The 15,212-nt window shown below is 31.7% G+C and overlaps 2 protein-coding genes across 6 annotated transcripts in view; both read right to left on the bottom strand.

Moving 5' to 3' along the window:
• The window catches only part of LOC127699106 (uncharacterized), a 197,993-nt gene that overhangs the window by 77,480 nt on the left and 105,301 nt on the right, over positions 1-15,212 (bottom strand). The gene's annotated exons all lie outside the window — the stretch shown is intronic.
• LOC127699128 (tetratricopeptide repeat protein 8-like) overlaps positions 1-15,212 on the bottom strand; it is a 46,544-nt gene that overhangs the window by 16,857 nt on the left and 14,475 nt on the right. The gene's annotated exons all lie outside the window — the stretch shown is intronic.

Genomic DNA, 15,212 nt, shown 5'->3' with positions numbered 1-15,212 from the left:
GACCGTTGGTTTTTCCGTTTGAATGGTTTTACACTAGTAATTTTTTGGGGCCCTTTATAGCTTGCTGTTCGGTGTGAGCCAATGCTCCGTGTTGAAGGCCGTACCTTGACCTATAATGGTTTACTTTTATAAACTGTAACTTGGATGGAGAGTTGTCTCATTGGCACTCATACCACATCTTCCTATATCTAGTTCTTATCAAACTAACTTAAGCAGAAAACTTAACAATTGTAATGACGCCCTGGGGCAGGAGCCTGAAAAGCAATCCCTATGTCTTGCAGGCCAGACAAAAACTAAAGACTGAGCAACATGAATGGTAAACTTGTAAAATGTCTAATAATAGTCTGTGTTTGCAGCAATATGTGGGGTATACATCAATGAAACAGAAACCCAACCACAAAAATAATCAATACATCTACAGTTCAACATACAGTCTTCAACAATAGATAGGTGTCTAAATAACAGAGACTAAAAAATGCTTTTTCCCTGAATGGAACAAAATGTAGAATTTTATGAAAGACTTTATTATTCCTACAAAGTTAGTTAAGATATTTGTGAAATGTTGTAATCATGAAAATTTGAATGATGACGATCACAATTTCCAAGTGATAGCTTTTGTTCACACTGGACCTCAATTTTGATCAGATGACCTAAAAACATATTCCAGTAACTTTTTAAAAAATTGAAAAAGGTCTGTTGGACTCTTTGGTACTGCTATTTCTGGTCCAAGGAAAAAATGCAACCAGAACCTTAAACATGGCCTTTACCATTCAACCTCTGACCTATCCATAAATAAAAGTATTTTTCAAAAGTACATTTGGCAATAAATCATCACTGTAGCTAAAATTTTCTAACATGTTTTTTTTATTAAACAATAAAGCAAACCTTATTGGTCAGAATTTAGATTGAGGAAGACTTTAAGATATATTTTTTGTACTAAAATAAAGCCAAGCCAAAACAACAAGTGTTACATGTAAATACTTGGGTGTTTGTGCAATTGACAGGCTATCAACTTCCGCTCACTTGTAATTATAGGAAATGGGTTGTAAGTGCTTTACAAATTGATGCTTTGATAATAAATATTTCTCTTTTAAACTGAACTCTTAATTATTTTTAGTAAAAAGTAACTGGTAGTGCTGAAAATTACCACAATTTCCCCTTCCTTATTTATCTAAACTTAAATCCTAATAGAAAATACCCAATAGTGCATAATTCAATCTTTATTTATCTCTATACTGGAAACCTGTCTGAAATATAACCTAAATGGACTAAAACTGTCTAGAATAAACTCCTGTATCACAACCTAAAACTGATATTCCATTAATCTATTTACCCTTTTGCACCTAGCTTACACCCTTCATATCCAAATGAAATTTTTAAGTACAATAGGGGTTCAATTAGATAAATTTTTATCTATTAATGAAATGAGTCCTTTGGTTTTTGTTAATTTTAAGACTTGAATAATTGCATATTTTTGTTTTATTGTTTGGTGAAAAAATATCCAGAGTATTGAAATCATCTTGATGTATATTTAAGAACATTTGTTAACAATAAATACCAGACATCTTCTACTGTAAATAATTAAATTGAACAAATCATATGAACAGTTGTTGAAGCTACAAATTACTTATAAATATAACATACTCTGACCACAGATAAAGTTCAAGTTTCTGTATTCAGGATAATTATAAGTATTGGTACTTGTCAGACCATATGGTAAACCTACTAGACCATTATCCTGATAATTAACACTGAAGGCTAGAGCATTAAGTGACTATTGAAGTCTTCATTTGAGTGAAGAGCAAACATAATTTATAGAATTTCTAACAGCAAGTTACAGGTAAAAAATAGATCAATATCATTGGAATCACAATCAAAGGGAGCTAACTCAAATAATATTTTCCAAGTACAAAAATGTAGAGAGCAGGTAGCTGTTATTATGCCACAGACCACAATTAAATTCTCTATTAGTTCTTTATAACGTTTTGTTTCATTAAAAAAATTGCACCGATTCTTTTTGTCAAATATTTTGTGTGTGTAAAGAACAGTACTAGTCCAAATATATATCCAACATTCAGAAAGATTGCTCCCAAGTATCTTACAAATTTAGCCAATACACATCCATACCCCTATGGACATGTCAAGAGATGTTCCGAAAACTGTAAATATCACATTTTTGCACCTGGCCTAATCACTCTTTCCATATCAAAATCAGTTAAAATACAACATCCAAAAGTTTATTTCACCTCTCTTCTTTCATTTCCATCCAAAAAAAACGAAGAAATGAGTGAGGAATGGAAAGAAAAAAAATGAAGAAAAAATACACTTTAATTTAAAGGAACTATATTCGTGGACAACGAAAAGCGGGATCATTAATTGTGGTCTGGGACCTATTACCTGGTCATCAATTCTGTGAACAGTGAGACACAGCAATTTCATTTGAGTGCCAAAAACCCAGAGATTTCTAAACTCTGATCAAACTAACACTAAACTGTTCTGTGTGAGCCAAGGCTCCGTATTGAAGACCGTACTGTGACCTATAATGGTTTACTTTTATAAATTTTGACTTGGATGGAGAGTTGTCTCATTGGCACTCATACCACATCTTCTTATATCTATATAATTCACCTTTTCTGAATCTAAAGGACTATGGGTACTCTCATAGTTCGTACACACAAATGAAAAATGGTTGAATTTCCACTGTTTTAATAGTACATTTTAAAGCAATCATTACATATTGGTGTACGCTTTAGAAACTATTACCCATAATACATTAGATTCTGGGGAGGCTTAAACTTTTGAATTGAGCAATTAGCACATTAAGACTGAAAAAAGTAAAATAACAAAAATACCAAGGAAAATTCTAAACAGAAAGTTCCTAATCAAATGGCAAATTCTAAAGCTCAAACACATCAAACTAATGGAAAACAACTGTCATATTCCTGACTTGGTACAGACATTTCCTTGTGTAGAAAATGGTGGATTAAACTTGGCTTTATAGCTAGTTAAACCTCTCACTTGTATGACAGTCGCATAAAAATTCCATTATATTGACAACAATGTGTGAACAAAACAAACAGACAAAATTGTTAAGAAACACGATGTTATTTTAAGTTACTATTTTGTACAGGAACACAGTTATTGTCCTTTGAAATCTCATTGTCTACATATGTAGTCCCTAGTGTGGACAGTATATTACTTGCAAGTTTTTTCTTCATAATCCTTCCCCATTTATTTCTTAATGTTTTATGCCTCAAATAGCAAGTGAAATTACTCTGTGAAACAATCTGGGTCATGAATTTTAAAGTAAAGTAGTGATTTGGTCCAGTTGAAAAAGGTTAAAAATTAGTATGTCTGAAGTTATCAATCAGAATTCAAGACCCACTTAACACGAATTTGTACATACTTTCAGTTAGAGCTGAAGTTTTCTTGTGTCTTTTCTTTAATTGGATGTACTTTTTATTTTTAATAGGATTGTTCACACCTTTTTCCTTTCCTTTGGACAAAAATGAAAGATTAATTATTGCGATTTTAGGAAAATCTGCATAGATATATGTATCAGATATCAGAACGCAAGTTCTTATTATTGAGATAATCATCAAGTCCCATTATTTGCATTAATAAAAACCTTAAAATAATTTCTGAATTTACAGTATATTAGATATATGGAGCCATCTGATTAAGTCAACAAAAACATTTGATAACAATTTGAAGGTCATACAGTAACCTCTCTTATTAGTGGGTGGCCGCCTGATTGATTCTCTAGTTATGAACATATCAATAAAAGGTGAACTAATATATTTGAATATCAAACAAGACAGCAATCAAACAACACAACAGGTTTCACAAACTTCAAATAGTTTTCATTCCAGTTTTAATTCATTTTTTTTAATCACATACATGTACGGGGTACATAGAATACCTGTATCAAAAACCCTTGAGATATGAGGAATCACAGAAAACATATATAGTCTTCTTCATCATTCTCAAAATCCTGATCTTCCTCAGAATCAGAACTTTCCAATCATTTGTATTCAGACAAACAATCAGTGTCAATGTCTGTAAAATCCACTGTCTCTCCTAATAATCTTAGAATAAATTTAACAAAAACTTTCATATAGGAGAATCTAGCATGACTTTCTTTCACTGTCCGGTTCTTGACACCTTCGAAAATGAAAATGTTCAGCCAAGGAAATATGAAAGATGGCAATTTTTCCTCATTTAGAAATTCGAGCAAAGTATGAAATATCTGTCCTACAAACGTATACAGTTCTTTGTCTTTGTATGACTTGGTATTCATATCATGAAAATCTGCTTTATAATGTTTTTCTAATACATGAAACATACAATTTTTTAGTATGTAACTTTTTAATATTTCTTTGGCAACGACAGTATGTTTATCATCTAAATCAGGACAGATTCTATTATCACAGCAGATTTTACATATTCTGTATGCATTCTTGGCAAGGTCTGGAATGGAATCCATGTGTTTTATTTCAGCTTTAAGTGCTGAGATCCGAACTTTTTGTGGAGGTAATAATCTTAACTGTAGTTCCGTTTGAATCAGCAGTAATGCTCCTTCCTCCCTTAATTGCTGGACATTACATGAAAGTTTGTCAATATTTGCATTTCTAGGCCAATATCCTTTCACACAACAGGCAAGTGCTAAGTCAATTGATATGCCCAAATTTTTATAAAAACACCCAAACCAATAAATAGCAATCTGGCAAGTTGGACTTTCAACTTGGTTAATGAATGTAATATCATAATATCTTATATTTGGATGACAGAAAAATTCTGGATTTCTAAATACATCTTTCATGATGGAATTAAATCTTTTCCAAACATCATGGGTGGCAAGATGTCCATTTTCAGTAAACAGACACTGGCATTCATGACAGATAAATTCTGATTTTAATTTAAGAACAGCAAATCCTCTTTCATCTTTAGTATTTTCAAGATCTATTTCACATTTCTCACTTAGTTTTTCAAGAACACATACAAAATCAAACTCATCAGGAAGGCCAACTTTTGTGTTTTCACGAATGCTACCAGAATGAACCAGTGATAGAGAAAACAATTCATCTCTGATAGATATTTCACGGTATAAATTAATAACAAGATCATTAACTGCAATTCTGATCATTTCAGATTCTTGTTCAAATACAACAGATCCAATTCCAGGTGTCTCCAGCAATTTTGAGATACCACTTTTTTGATAACATCGAAAATCATTAACAAATTGGTTAATATCTTCTAAGTTTGTCTGTTTCACTCTTTTCTTTTGAAACTTGAAATTGTCGTTGTTTCCATGAACATCCTTGTCACATTTACAGAGTGCTTCAAACATTTCTTTATTTCCACATTCATATGCTTTGTGACATGGGAGATGTCCCAGTGAATCATAGGTAATTTCACAGCCATGGTGGAGAAAATATGGAACAATTGCACTCTGTATACCAAAGTCATTACAGGCTACATGATGTAAAACAGAACTGCCATGGTGATCTTTCATATTAACATCAGCACCTGCTGCAAGAAGCTTATCAAAGTTTTTACATGGAAATGAGCCATGTACAATGAGAGGTGTTTGTCCATATTTGTCCTGAATATTGACATTAGCATCTGACTCTATCAAAATACAATCACTTTTAATGCCACATGTTAAAAATATCGGAGAATCACCATTGCAATCTTGTTCTTTCACTTTTGCCCCACATTTAACAAGGTATTTGATATTTTGTTCTTCTTCATCCTGAATTCTACATTCATCAGTGGTAAAGTTCCTAATTGCACAATGTAAAACTGTTTGCCCTAAAGTGTTACAAATATTTACATCTGCTCCTGCATCAATAAATTGCTGAAGCAAACACACTTGTATGGAGTTTTTTGTGTTTTCCAAAAAAATATGGAGTGGTGTGTTCTTATCAAGATTTTGTGACTTAAGAAGCCTTCCTACCAATGGTTTAGGACAATTCTTTGTATTGCCTTGAAGAAGAGTGGTAAAAAATTCTAAATCTTCTTGAAGTTTTACAGAAGCCATATAAACATGTAGAAATGTGTCACCTTTGCAATCTGACACAAAAAGATCAAGATTATCTACAATGTTTTATAATATATATCAAATTTTGGTCCGCAGGGTTTTCAGCAGCTAGCATCAAAGCTGTAGTCCCAGATTTATTTTGAGAATTAAAGTCTATATTCAGATGTTCATATTCTGTAGCAATCATCATCCAAAATTCTTCATTATTAAACATCATTTGCTCTGTCATAAATATATGCATTAAAGAGTTATCGTAACTATCCCTGAAATCAAAACAATTTTAACAAATTAGCAACTGTTTGTAAAGATGTTTGGTGCAGATTTTGTACTGGTGATCTGCCAAAGTTATTTTTTACTGCTACCATTGCACCACTTTCCATTAATGTTCTCAGTATATCTATACCAGCATTTCCAGTAACAGCCATGTAAAGAGCAGTATCGCTGACACAGTTTCGTGAATTTACATTAGCCCCTTTTTGAAGAACTTCTTGTAACAGTGTTAAATCATTTGACTTTATTGCAAGTTCCAAGTCCTTTTCACTATTGTCTATAGAACTGTTAGTTAATTCCATGTCTGATGAGATATAATCATTAACTATACTATACACATCACATACACTCTACTACAATCAAACTATGGATGTAAGATCCAACAAGTATCCAAACTTAATGAAGATATCATATTTAAATCGTTTCATACCTTAAAAGTAATTCATTATTAACCTATTTTAAGACATAAATTTGGTCTTCCAGGAAAGAGCTGCTTCCAAAAAATAAACCAAACGTAAGAAGGTAGTACATAAATGTTTTTAAATAGACATATCAAAGGCAAACTTTAGTAATGCATAAATGAACACAAAGGTAACAGTTCATTGTAAATATCCAGAATGTGAAATAGAGTGTATTATCTTTTATATTTGCATTATCAATGTAAACAATAAAATTGAGCATTTAAAATCAATAAATCCAAAACCCACCATATGATAAAGGTCTACTTTCTATGAGACAGTTTATTTAAAGCGTTCTTGCAGATACCTGATTCATATTTATTGCATGCATACATATTTTGTATTTTTATGTAATAATTTATTTAAACAAATTAATATTGTTTAAATTACGGTCCACTTTCTTTAGAACTTGAACTAAAATGTACTTTTGTTCTTCTAAAAAGATCAACTCCATATAGGTCCAAAGTTGACTGGGGTATAAAAATACAGTCACCTGGACTTCAACTGTACTGGGGGAGGGGAGGGGTCAGGGGACCTGGGCCCCCACTTTAGTAAGAAAAATTTGGTTGATTATTTTGGGAATCACTGAAGCATAACTGGATTATAAGAAGAGGGTCAAACTCTGTGCGCTTTGCAACAACTCATAGAAGGCCCCTTATATGGCCTGTTACAACACAACATTTCTGTCCCATCAAAAATTCCTTCATTTGCCTGTCCCTGTTCAGCACATTTCCAGTGTCCGTCCAAATCTCCCTCCCTTCAACCTATAAAGTGGAACCCTACTTTGCAAAATCTACCTAAAGTATCATTGTTCATTAATTCTCGTCCTAAATAAACATGAAATAATTGCCACTGGATATTTAAAGCAAGCAGCAATCTATAAAGAGCAAATCATTGAAGAAAAAAATATTTTCACACCTTGAAAATAAAGTTTCCATAAACTGTTAACACAGAGATATGTCTCGCCTATTTGTTATTTTGATAATGCAAATGTTGAAATTAAAATAGCAATACTTTAACATGTAAGTTATGCAAATATTCAAAGTCAATGAACCATGACTGAAGGTACAGGGCTAAACAATCTCCATGGAAATCAGATGTGCCAATGCTAACACAACTGCAAACCAAATACCATTGACTTTTCATAAGTTGTTCCCTTTAAACAAACCTTAACAAAAACATTAACTTGTAAACTATGTAAAAGTTTCAAAGTCAATGAACCATAATTAGGGGGTGGGGTTATATAATCTCCATGGAAATGATACTTGCAAATGCCAATACATTTGCATACCGAATATCATTGACTTAACATTAGTGGTTCATCTTAAACTGACCTTATCACAAACTAATACATGTAAACTAAGCAAAAGTTTCAAAGTCAATAGACCATGACTGAGTGGTAGGGACCTAATATTCTCCATGGAAATGAGATGTGCTAATGCTTATACAACTGCATACCAATTATCATTGACCTACCACTAATGGTTCCCCTTAAACTGACCTAATCACAAACTAATACATGAAAACTAAGCAAAAGTTTCAAAGTCAATATACCATGAATGAGGGGGCGGGGCCAAATAATCTCCATGGAAATGAGATATGCCAATGCTTATACAACTGCATACCAAATATCATTGACCTACCACTAGTGGTTCCCCATAAACTGACCTAATCACAAACTAATACATGTAAACTAAGCAAAGTTTCAAAGTCAATACACCTTGACTGAGGGGGCGGGGCCAAATAATCTCCATGGTAATGAGATGTGCCAATGCTAAAACAACTGCATACCAAATATTATTGACCTACCACTAGTGGTTCACCAGGAAATAGACCTAATCACAAACTAATACATTGTTGACGCCGCTGCAACTGTCGCCGGAAACAGCATACCTATGTTTTGCTTTTTGACTCCGTCAAGGCAAGACAAAAACCATAAACTCAATCTTCCAACCATCATCTACCTCAGAAAATATAAACAATAAAAACAAGCATTCTGTGAGTATTGCATGGCAATACATAGTCCCCTACCGGTTAAAATTTCATTGTATTGGAACAAAATTCTAACTTGATCTATAACCTGTCATGGTGTAAACTATATAACAAATATCAAGTCAATATCTTCAAGCATGACGGAAAAATTTGTTGAAAACTGATTATTTAAGTGAATTTTCTGAGTCCAAGGACCCTAACTCTGCACAAAATCATCAGACCAGAACAAAATTCTAACTTGATCTGTAACTTGTCATGATAAAACTATATATATACCAATTATCAAATCAATATCTTCAAGAATTACCAAAAAAAAAGTGTGGAAAACTAATTAATTTACTTTTGATATGTAACTTGTCATGATAAAACAATATAACAATTTTTAAATCAATATCTTCAAGCATGACGAAAAAAAGTGCAGAAAACTGATTATTTGAGTGAAATTTCTAAGTCCAAGGACCACAACTCTGCACAAAATCATCAGACCAGAACAAAATTCAAACTTGAACTGTAACTTGTCATGATAAAACTATACACCAATTATCAAATCAATCTTCAAGAATGACAAAAAAGGTGTGGAAAACTGATTATTTTATGAATTTTCTAAGTCAAAGGACCATAACTCTGCACAAAATAATCAGACTGGAACAAAATTCCAACTTGATCTGTTAATTGTCATGATAAAACAATACACCAAATATCAAATCAATATCTTCAAGCATGAAGAAAAAAGTGTGGAAAACTGATTTGCCGACTGACGGATGGAAACAGACAGACAGACAGACAGACAAAGTGCAAACCTAAAGTCCCCTTCAACTTCGTCGGTAGGGGACAAACAATCATAATTAAAAACTTTTCAATACCTAAGTACAAAAAATGATAATAAATAATGAACAGCCAGACAATTTTGACCTCTTTTAACAGAGTAAAGGGAAATACATGGGAAATGTGTCCATTGGACAAAGATGATGCACCCATTTGCATATAACTAAATAAAGGGTCATAACTCAAGAACGATAAAAGTGACGCTACCCAAATTCGTACCTGATCTGCTTTTTGTGGTTATAAGCATAACAGAGAACAGAAACAAAAAATTCAATCATTTTCCTTTTGTAAGGGGGCATAAATCTGACAAGAACGGTAAAAGTGACCCTATCCAAATTTTTACTTGGTTATAAGCATTGTGTATAAAATTCATAACATTTGGTTGAGACACTCTAAAGACAGAGAACGGAAATAAAAAAATACAACAATTTTTCCATTTGTATAGGGACATAACTCAAGAAGGGTATAAGTGGCGCTACCCAAATTCCCATTTAATCTATAGTAATGAGCATTGTGTATAAGTTTCATAACATTTGGTTGATTCAACTTCAGTAAGAGAACAGAGAAGAAAATTCAGCAATTTTTCTAATTGTAAAGGAGCACAACTCAAGAACAATGAAAGTGACACTGCCCAAATTAGTACTTGACCTGAGTTTTGCTGTAATTAAAGAACCTTAGTGAGCATGCTCACATACCCCATGCCCCCACATTGTCACTGGACAAACAAAATCTCACCAGATTCCTAAGTTCAAAGACTCATAACTCTACAAAAGTCAACTGATAAAAATTTTCTTGTGAATATGCACATTAACATATTATGTCCTCATTAACTACAAAGTTTCATGAATTTCTGTTGTGTGGTTTCAGAGGAGTTGTGATTACAAACTGTTGCAGTAGTATATTAAGGCCAAAATTCTAAGTTCAAAGGGGCATAACTCATAGAAAAAAAATTGAATCATAATTTCCTGTCGATATGCACATCTATATAGTATGTCCTTATTATCTACAAAGTTTCATGAAATTCTGTTGTGTGGTTTCAGAGGAGATGCGATGACAAGAACAGGACTGATAAAACTGTAGTATATTGAGGCCAATAAGTTCAAAGGAGCATAACTCCTAGAAAAAAAATTGAATCATAATTTCCTGTCGATATGCACATCTACATAGTAGGTCCTTATTATCTACAAAGTTTCATGGAATTCTGTTGTGTGGTTTCAGAGGAGTTGCGATGAAAAGAAGAGGACTGACAGACGGACAGACAGACAGATGGACGAACAGACAGACGGACGGGTCAAAAATATCATACCCGACGCAATAAGTTGCATGGGGTATAATAAGCATCTTGTATAAGTTTTATAATATTTAGTTGAGGCAAAGTTAAGTTAGAGAACAGAAACGAAAATTTCAATAATTTGTCCTTTTGTAAAGGGGGCATAACTCAAGAACAGTAAAAGTGATGCTACCCATTTTCCTACTTGATCTGAGTTTTGTGGTAATAAGCATTTTTTCAGCAATTTTTCCATTTGTAAAGGGGCATAACTATAGAAAGATAAAAGTGACACCACCCAAATTCAAACTTGGTCTGTGTATTGTGGTAATTAGCATTGTGTACAAATTTCTTGACATTTGGTATAGTAAGAGAATGGAAACTAATTTCCCAAAGTCCATCTCATGGCAAAATGTGCCATGTTGAAATTCATTTTCACATTTTTAAATCCAGAAAAAAAAATCCCACAAAGAAATTATTCATTTTCAAATAAACAGCTATTTAAGCACATTCAAAATTAATAAAGACCAATATTTTTATTCTTCATTGCCAGGATCACTAAGGTGTGAATCAAGGATTTAGAAAAAGAGGCCCTGGCAAGATAATTTTAGGAGTAGGGATTTTAAATAGTTAAAACAACCATATATGTAGCTAACTCCATACAGCAGACCATCCCCCTACTTGTATTTAGCTCCTTAAATTGGCCTCTGTACATCATTCATTTACATAAATTCAGGATAAAAAGATGTTATCTACATTTGATAGCTTCATTAACTGTGGATTCATTATTATTTATTGGATACTAATTTTCCAAGTCTAATAAATTACAAATTTTGTATTATAATATATGCAGACTTTGGCAAAACCACGAAATAAAATATCCACAAAAATGCAAGTTTTCCTTAAAATCCACAAAAAATTGGTATCAATGAAAATAAATAAATCCACAGTATATTGGCATTAGTGTAGATCTGTATAGCTAATTATTTTTGTAAATATTGTTATTACAATTTCAATTTACCTGCAAACTTTCTGGTTGATATTATAGTAGAAAAGTTAAAATTAGTACAAAATCATGGCACATTTTGTTTAAATTTTAGTAATAAGTAATAAAGGTTATATTTAGTTTATCAAAGAGTTAACTAAACCTTTAATTCATTCATAAACTTGACTTTTTAAAGGTCTATCAGACTTAATTGACTTTGTGATTGGGCCGAGTTGCCTTCAATAAAAAAAAAAACTCTTAAAAATTACCATTTATTACAATAATACACAGGAAATATCTTTAGTAGTGTAAATCTTTAGAATATAGAAGGAATGCACAAAGCATGCACTCCTTAGTTTTTTGTTTGTTGTTGAAATTTTTATTTGATTGAACATTTTATGGAAAATATGGAGAAGATACCTAATAAAACAATTGGGGAGAAGAAACCTAATGGGCAAAATAATGGAGAGCAGATGCCTAACGGGCAAACAACTTGAGAGAAGATTCCCAAATGGGCATACAAATAAAGAGAAGATGTCTAATGGGCAAACTAATGGAGAGAAGATGCCTAATGGGCAAACAAATGGAGAGAAGATGCCTAATGGGCAAACAATAAGAGAAAGCCTATTGCCAAAAAAATGACAAGATAAACATCTATCCATAAAACACAACATGAAAATAAAAACAAAAATGGAAACATTTCAGAAATATTTGAAGACATTCTTTTATTCCTTCAAGAAGAATCACAAAAGAATTTCAAATACAATCTTCTCCAAGTATCAAACTCACAAAATCTCAAAACATAATCATAAAAACAAAATTTTGAGTGAGAAAGTATTTTTTATTAAAAAAATAACATAGCACTATCAAATTAACAAATCTACATTAAATTTCACTTTACTAGTCAGATTTCAATGTTTTCATATCACTTTAATTAACTTGTTAGTTGTAGACAGAAGCATATCAAGATCAAATTCAACATCTTTGCATGTTTGCAGCATCATTACACAGCACGATCAAAGTTACACTGAGCAACCATCTGTGATTTGGCAAACAGCTCCATCTGTTGACCTGCGTACCCTGGGTTTGTGTCAGGTTCTGTAGGTTGTACTGTAACCTGGTTTGGTCTCAGCGTGTTGAGCATGCTCACTACAAGAACTTGTGACTGGTACCACTTTCTAAGACGATACTGACGATAGGTGTTCTTTAGACCAATGGCTACCGACTTCCTGTTTAACAGATGTAAGGCTCTGGATTTGTTACCTCTCTGAACTTGATGTACAGCTCTTTCTTTGACTCTCTCAATATAGCGGTCTGAAAATAAGAAAAAATTTACAAAATATGTCCGAATTGTTTACTCATTGTATAAAAAAAATTTAAATCTTGCAAAACTTATCAAAAATAATTCTACTTTAAATATCTTTTTTCTTCTGAAAAATTATAAAAATCTTTCAAAAAGTTTATCATTTCATCATTCACTTGTTTTCAATGGTTTTTATTTTCTCAAATATCATTATTAATAGATCTGCTTTTTAGAATCTACACTGATCTTATTCAGGACAGTGTTTAGTTCATACAAAATATTTTTAGATAAGTCAAGAAAAGAAAAGAGCAATCTTTCTTATATTCTTATTCCATCTTGGAACTAGCAAGACTTGTTTCAAATAAGAACAGATTGATTTTTTTTTAATTTAAATTAAAAAAAGACACTATGAAAAATTTAAATTGATAAAGGGAGGTCTGAAAGTTGAGCATTAAGGCTACAGAACTTACCTAGTACAATTATTTGCTGTACAGCTCTGTCATGGATCAGTAAATGTTTCCTCAGTAGTACTGTATCATCCATAACTATGCTGTCATTAACTGGTGCAGATTCAGCCATTTTTTTTTTACTAACTTGTGTGGGTGCAGCAAATGTATGAGGTTTGATGATATTTCAAACTGTTGTGTTTATTAATTATATCTTTTTTGAGTCTGTTTTCACAGTATACATTTGAGAAACTTTGAGATCAAAAGATAAATTCCTCTACTCAAAAAGACTTGCGAGACTATTTGGGATTAATTGTGGATTATAAAAAGATCAAAGTTAACAAGTAAATAAAGACATTATAATTGATAATTAAACAAACTTTTTGGGGATATATCAGTAGTAATTGGCTTGTATTGTCTTTCGATCATATATAATTGTAAATTGATAATTAGATAAATGCCTTTGATGATTATGAAAACAATTGTTTAATCAAAATTAAATTGGCTTCTTGTTTTAACATTTGCTAATGAAAACAATATTATTATTTGCTGCAGACTAATAAAAAAGACAAGACTTTTGGTTACATATAACTTCTAACATAAAACCATAATAAAAAAAACATCTAAATTTTTTTTTCCTTAAAATACAAGGAAAAACATGCATAAACTTTTTAAAATTCTGTAAATTCAGAAAATAAAAGCCATTATCTATTTAGATATACTTTTTTTATGACCTGCTCTTTAGCAAATTTTGTATGTTTGACTGTTTTTTTTTAATTTTAAATGTAAACAATAAATTTTTTGACATAACAATTCTTATGAGTTTTTAAAAAAACAAACCATAAATATGATTCACAATACATATTTAAAAATAAATCTCCCTTTCTTTATTTTACTACTGTTCTCTATTGTCTATCCATGTATATACTATGTAATATATGTAGTTTATTTTTCCATAGCATGTTTTTGCTTTTGCAATAAATATTCATTCATTCATTCGATTTACACTTAATTTAAGGTGAAACATATCATTTTTTCCATTTAAATAATAAGAAATTATGACCTTATGCAGTAAGTCAATTTTTATTTCATAATCAATTTAGGCAGGTTTATTTTTATTGACAATTGTTTATCTGACAGACATGTATACCTTACAATCATTCAATACACCAAATATAGAGGCAATTGCTTGTAGTATCTGAGAAAGGGATCAAATCATGAATACTTAAAGCTGACCAATGAACCATATAAATGAAGTTAAGGTCAGATGAACATTGCCAGAGGGACATGTACAATAATTCATGCACCAAACGTAGTCGACCTATTGCCTATAGCATCTGAGAAAGGGACCTAATCATGAAAACTAAACATTGATCACTGATCTATTTAATAAAAAAAACTATAAGTTATAAACAGCTGCTGAAAATTTCAAAGCATAAGGCATCTGTATACAAGATTTTTAAGTATTCAGGTCATCTACCTTTCTGAAATATAAAGCTTTCCGTCGTTGCCACCAGAATAGCATCCCTTTGTAATGCAGTCTGAATAATTACATGTGAGACAGTAATAGCAATAACAATTAATTCAATTATAATGTTTATGATCATATCATTTTAAGAACTA

Source organism: Mytilus californianus, unplaced genomic scaffold (genome assembly GCF_021869535.1).
Source record: "Mytilus californianus isolate M0D057914Y unplaced genomic scaffold, xbMytCali1.0.p SCAF_4, whole genome shotgun sequence".
NCBI classification, from domain to species: domain Eukaryota; kingdom Metazoa; phylum Mollusca; class Bivalvia; order Mytilida; family Mytilidae; genus Mytilus; species Mytilus californianus.
The sequence above is the reverse complement of the archived record's forward strand: the minus strand, read 5'-3'. Positions and strand labels throughout refer to the sequence as shown.